The sequence below is a fragment of the Lactuca virosa genome, chromosome 9 (genome assembly GCF_052849685.1).
Source record: "Lactuca virosa cultivar CGN04683 chromosome 9, Lactuca_virosa_CGN04683_v6, whole genome shotgun sequence".
Taxonomy (NCBI): Eukaryota; Viridiplantae; Streptophyta; class Magnoliopsida; order Asterales; family Asteraceae; genus Lactuca; species Lactuca virosa.
The window spans coordinates 72,443,204-72,450,063 of record NC_136434.1 but is presented as its reverse complement, the minus strand read 5'-3'; positions in this window follow the sequence as shown (position 1 = coordinate 72,450,063).

The following is a 6,860-nucleotide window of genomic DNA, read 5'->3' as shown; positions in this document are numbered from 1 at the left end:
AGACTCCTTGAGATCGTCTAGCCCTCACACTCACACATTAGTGCACGATTTCTTGAGCCATGGGATTCTTTTATATGGTGGCTATTAGGGTTACACCATTTAACTCATAACTTTACCCATTCCTTATGCTCCATGGATTTTAACCTCCATGGAGTATCCATGGGTCACCCCATGGACTTAGTCCAACATAAGGAATCTTGGATCACAAGCCCACATATATAAGAATGAATGATTTACACAATCAACCCATATATTTAATTAGTCTCCTTTTGATCACTTAATTAATTCCAAATTAATTCTTGATCAATACTAATTAAATAACCTTATTAATATATTAGAACTTATAATATATTAACCAACCTTAAGTGTTATTTCTCTCATTATAGTCTATCCAAATGCATGATGCCATGCAACCCAAATGGACCATGCTGGGTCGGGTCAAGTCTTACCAATTATAGTTATGGACTTAGACATTAATCCAACAGAAAGACGGGAGCATGAGAATGTGCATCGATTACAGAGAGCTGAATAAAGCGACGATAAAGAACAAGTACCCGTTGCCGAGGATCGATGACTTGTTCGATCAGTTGCAAGGATCGAGCTATTTTTCGAAGATCGATCTTAGGTCGGGGTACCATCAACTAAAGGTGAGGGAGCAGGATATCGAGAAGACCGCGTTCAGAACAAGATATGGACACTATGAATTTTTGGTTATGTCGTTCGGATTAACCAATGCCCCAGCAGCTTTCATGGATTTGATGAACAGGGTTTGTAAACCATACCTTGATAAATCCGTGATAGTATTCATAGACGATATCTTGATCTATTCAAAAAGCAAGCAGGAGCATTAGAAGCATCTGCGTGAAGTGCTAGAAGTTCTGAAAAAGGAGAAGCTGTACGCAAAGTTCTCCAAATGTGAATTTTGGATTCAAGAAGTCCAATTTTTGGGTCATGTGGTTAACCAAGATGGAATAATGGTTGACCCAGCAAAGATTGAAGCTGTGATGAAGTGGGAACAACCAAAAAGTCCCACGGAGATTCGAAGCTTTTTAGGATTAGCCGGATATTATCGCCGATTCATCCAAGGCTTTTCTTCGATCGCTACTCCATTAACAGCTTTGACCCACAAAGGAGCTACTTATGCTTGGAATGAGAAGCGTAAGGAAGCCTTTGAGAAGTTAAAGAAGAGATTGTGTGAAGCACCGATTCTTTCGTTACCTGAAGGAGTTGATGACTTCGCAGTCTATAGTGATGCCTCTGGAGTTGGGTTAGGATGTGTTCTGACCCAAAGGGATAAAGTGATAGCGTATGCATCGAGGCAGTTGAAAGAACATGAAAAGAACTACCCCACTCATGATCTGGAGTTGGCAGCGGTAGTATTCTCCTTAAAGATATGGAGGCATTATCTTTATGGTACTAAGTGTAAACTTTTCACTGATCATAAGAGTCTTCAATATCTCTTTAATCAGAAGGAATTGAACATGAGGCAGCGGCGCTGGCTGGAACTACTCAAGGACTACGACTGTGAGATACTTTACCACCCTGGTAAAGCAAATGTTGTTGCTGATGCTCTCAGTCGAAAGGTAAATCTTGAAAAGAGAAGGCCAAGAGCGCTGAAGATTGAAGTTGTCTCTACAATTGTGGAAAGTATAAAGAAAGCTCAGGAGGAAGCTTTGGAGAAAAATGACCGGAAGGAGGAACGTTTGGGTAAAACGTTGGTGTTTGATACAAACGGTCAAGGATTGAAGGTATTCAAAGATAGGATTTGGGTACCTAAGACGGGAGGAGTAAGAGGTCTTCTGATGGAAGAATCTCACAAAACCATGTACTCGATTCATCCCAGCAGTACGAAAATGTATAGGGACCTAAAACCCTATTACTGGTGGCCGACGATGAAGCTCGATGTTGCTAAGTATGTGGCTGAGTGTGTAACTTGTGCTAGGGTTAAGGCACAACATCAGAAACTGTATGGGAGTTTAGAACCTTTACCAGTACCCATGGGTAAATGGGAGGACATTACCATGGATTTTGTGACTAAACTGCCCAGAACAAGGAACGGTCACGACATGATTTGGGTGGTCTACAAGAGGAATTGGGTACCAAGTTGTGTTTGAGTACAGCTTACCATCCACAAACCGATGGTCAGAGCGAACGAACGATTCAAACATTGGAGGATATGCTGAGAGCATGTAGCCTAGAATTCCAAGGTAACTGGGATGAACACTTACCTCTAGTAGAATTTTCCTATAATAATAGTTTCCACTCAAGCATTAAGATGGTACCTTATCACGCTTTGTATGGGGAAAAGTGTCGAACGCCATCATGTTGGCTGGAAGCTGGGGAAAAACAGTTTATGGGACCTGAAATAGTCCATCAGACTGCTGAAAAGTTGAAAGTGATAAGGGAGAGGATGTTAGCTGCTCAAGATCGACAAAAGAGCTATGCTGACAAGAAAAGACAACCGATATCCTTCGAAGTTGGAGATTCGGTTTTACTTAAAGTCTCACAGTGGAAGGGACTTATAAGATTTGGTAAAAGGGGAAAGTTGAGTCCAAGGTTTATTGGACCATTTAAAGTTCTTCAGAGGATCGGGAATCAAGCTTACAAGCTAGAATTACCGGAAGAACTGGAGGGTATTCATAACACATTTCATGTGTGTTATTTGAGGAAGTTCACGGGAGATGTGCCCGACATAATTCCGATTTCTGAGTTAAGGTTGGATGAAAACAAGAGGTTGATCGAAGAACCTGAGGCAATCATTGACCGTAAGACTATGAAGTTGCGACGCAAGATGGTTGATTTAGTGCTTGTGCGCTGGAAACATACAAATGGACCAAATCTCACCTGGGAAACGGAGAGTGACATGATGAGTCGCTACCCGCAGTTGTTTGGTGATGTGTGATTCCGGGGACGGAATCATCCTAAGGGGGAGAGAATTGTAACACTCGTGTTTCTAGCCTAGGCATTAATATTAAGGTGATAGTCTAGGTTAACCTTTGTAACTCATTTTGAAGAAATGAAAAAGGAATTATGTGAATTCTATGTGTTTTATGTGTTTTATGCTTAATTACTAGGAGTTAATTAATTAAGAATAAAAAAAAGCGTCAAAATTAAATTTTAGATAAAGCCGATATCTATTAAGAAAGTTGTAGTGGTCGTGACAAGGATTACGGATATATAAAGAATGTCGAAATCCGAGATATAACGAAGAAGTTATGACCTGTCGAAGTTTCACGACAAAACCGGCTCGGTGCTGAATGTCGTAAAAAGTGATTTTCGATAAACTACTTTTTAGCCTTAGTGATCTAAACGAAACTTGTAGTGTACATTAAACTGAGAAGTTCGATAAAAAGAACGCCCAAATCTGACTTCGTATGAGGAAGTTATGATTTTTCGAAGTTTCAGCTTAGCAGTAGACAGCTAAAAACTCGAATTTTAGATCGAGTGATTTTTAGCCGACACAACCTAAACGAGAATCGAAGGTCTCATCATTAGTAGCACAACGGTAAAAAGTCTGACGAAAACGGACGTCAGATGAAGAAGTTATGAATTTTTAACGGATTTCCTGTCCCGGTCTGTTAAAAATAATAATATAAAAATTAAGGTCAAAATTAGCCGACGAAGTCTAAACGGAAGTTGTAGAGCGTAATTTTACCTACGCGTGCATATAAAGAACGTCAAAAACGGAGCTCATATGCGAAAGTTATGGATTTTAGAAGTTTTTGCACAAAACCCGAGAAAATTCGCATAGTCACGATTTCCCACGTCATCCTCGCATGAACAGTACCCGTGGTCCACTAAGAATCCGACGCGTTCCCTTGGTGTGTGTCCGAACCCTCGCCTGCATGCCACGATCCCCCTACTTCGGACTAGACCTCGGTCCAATCAGGAGAGGACAGCGAGGCCTTCGCACGTGCAGCCACCTGCGCACCCTCGCCTGCGGACCCCACCACCAGAACCGACTTCGGACCGAGGCTTCGGTCCAATCACAAGAAGCCAGCAGCCACTTCGCACGTGCAACCCTCGTGCGAGCCATCACCTGCGAGCTTTGGATCTGCGACGCGTGGCTTCTTCTCAGCGGTTGGATCAGGAGGCTCGCCCCTATAAATAGAAGGGTGCGAGACCTCCCGGGGGTATTTTGAAAACTTGTCATTTTTAGCCCCTTTCTCCATATTTCTTTCATATTATCATCCCCCGAAGCCCCGGTATCAATTATAAGCCCCGGAATACGCCAAGAAGTGCCTGTGAAGCCCGGAAAATTTATCTTTTCGGTTTCGAAGCCCGACTTTTGCAGAGCCCGGTTTCTCAATAAAACTCCCGGTTTTATTAGAAACGAACGTTTTAGGAAACGAATTGCTGCCCGATTATCATCAAATCATGTGAGTGTGTAGTTACTTTCAATTTACACATAGATATGAAGTATTTACCTTAAAATACGTGTTATGTGTAAATATGTTAATTGTTTATTTGAGGTGACTGTTGAATTGATGTTTTATACAAGTTTTAAACTGTATATGTATTTTATCTACAAATATGTTGGGTAAAACATGGGTAGACAAAATAGTCGATGGGTGTTAAAAATGATGAGAGGCCTCAGTGTCGGTGTTGTTGTTGGTGTTATCGTTGTAGTCGTCTAGCGGAGTATAGATGACGATCACGGACCTTTCTAGACAGTCCAGTGGTACACTAGCAAGTTCGCAACTTGTAGGTGTTGATGAACTAAATGTTCATTGGTGTACTCCAATCCCCCTCATGGTTGCCTTTAGGACATGTATGGCTGAGGAGTCCCCTTAGCAGTAGTGTCCAACCCGATGATATTCCTTAGGTTAAGTCCCTTGTGTTAGGTGTTTAGGGACGTAAAGTGAGGACAACGGGAATGGGTAATCAGGGTTATTCTTGATTGGTGAACTTAATATGTTATTATTATTGTGGGTTGAAAACCCTATATACTCACCAGGCTCCCAAGCCTCACCCACTCAGTTTTTTTATGATTACAGGTAGTGGACCCCGAGCATAGTCGGAGGACGATGAGAGATTTTTTGATTATAGGCCAGTAGTTGTAAATAACTGTTGAAAGGCTTATAATGTCTTGTTTATGCTTTTGATCTGTATCGGAACATGACATCCCGAGGTTTTGATATATATATGGGAAATATATACCTTCTTAAAGAAGGGTTTTGATAAACATTATCATGTTTTATATTGGGGACCTATTCCGCAATATCTTTTGAAAAGATTTCTCTGATTTTATTTTAAAAAGCATAAATTAAATCGGTCTTTTCTGGCCAAGAAATTAGGGGATGTCACAACCTCCTAGTTGCTTTCCAAAATCCACCGAGACCCCCTGCCCCCAACTCGTCTGCCAATTATCTGAAATACCGGGTTCCTGCTCGGTTGATGAGCCAAAAGACCCCCAAACAGACTTCCGAAAGAAAGCCTCACAGACAATAACTACCCAAACCATCTCATCATCAACCCAAAACTAGGTTGGACGCTACAGACCAACTGTAGTCTTACCTCATACCCGGTCTCCCACGACCTACCATATCCTGACTCCAAACATGTTGTGGCCTTCCCACAGCCTTGCAACTGACCCACCCTGGCCTAAACCATCCGAAGAAAACCGCGAGCAAATCATAAATTTTCCACACCCTCACCGATATACAGGGTCCAGTGAATGATACAGGCCACCCTACAGTCTTACAACATTTCCACACCAACTGACCACTAGTGAATGCTACGAGCCACCCCGCAGTCTTACAACACTTCCACTTACCAAAATCGCAGCCCAATGCCTTACCGCCAATCTATTGATTTGAACACATACAAATTCGAGCACACACTCGACCCAACACCTGAGCTGAACTCGAGTCATGACTGGAACCCCAACCTGGGTCTCCCAAAACCTGCCATCAAATACCAAGAAGATGCGAACCCAATGTTGGGAAGTTTCCCGAACTCCCAACTCACACAATCCTCAATCCATACAACCATTTAGTTCTCCCCCACTTGGACTCGACGAATCTCTCTCTCACCTCATAAACCCTATGGATTCTGACCCATCTCCCTCAACTAGCATGATCCGCTTATACTGTCACAAACCGAAAATTTCTATCTTGTAAGGTCAAACACATCAACTTAAGGTCAAACTTATAGGTTTCGAGACCCAGTATACGTAAGGGTTGCGTGTTAGGAAGTGAACCACGTAAGAACCAAGACCCTAGAACAACATTTGAGCCATAAAACCTCAACAAGTGAGGTTCACGGCCAAGGACCATGTTCACGACCGTGAACCCTTCTTAGGCCGTGAACTCATGATATATATGAGTTTTAGCCACTTTTCCTTCACTTCTTCTTCTCTTGGCCGCAATCATCCCATTCTCTCTCAAGTATCATAGTTCAAGAACACCATCTTTCACTCTTAAAACACCCCTTTCCCTTGCTACTCCATAGAAGCTTACTAGGATCTTCAAACACTTGCCAAAACACCAAAATCTCCAAGATCTTCAAATGTTCTTCACCTTTGGGCCGTGAACCATTCAAGGGGGTCGTGAACCCTTCATCATTTGGGTCGTGAACCATCAAGCTTGAGCCGTGAACACCCCATAGGGCCGTGAACACCTCAAGCCCAGCCGTGAACACCCTTTTAGCCTCCTAACTTGCTTCTAGCAATCTTTTGGTGAGTTATTCTTGCATCCTAGGTTGTTTCCCAATCACCTTTATAGTTAGATTCACTAATTACATGCCAATATGTATCATTATATGTCATTTAGGACTCGTTTGTGCCTCGGGACTTCATTCGTGGAACTTATCATCCTTATTCGAATCTTCAATTGAATCACCCATATAAGGTGAGTTCA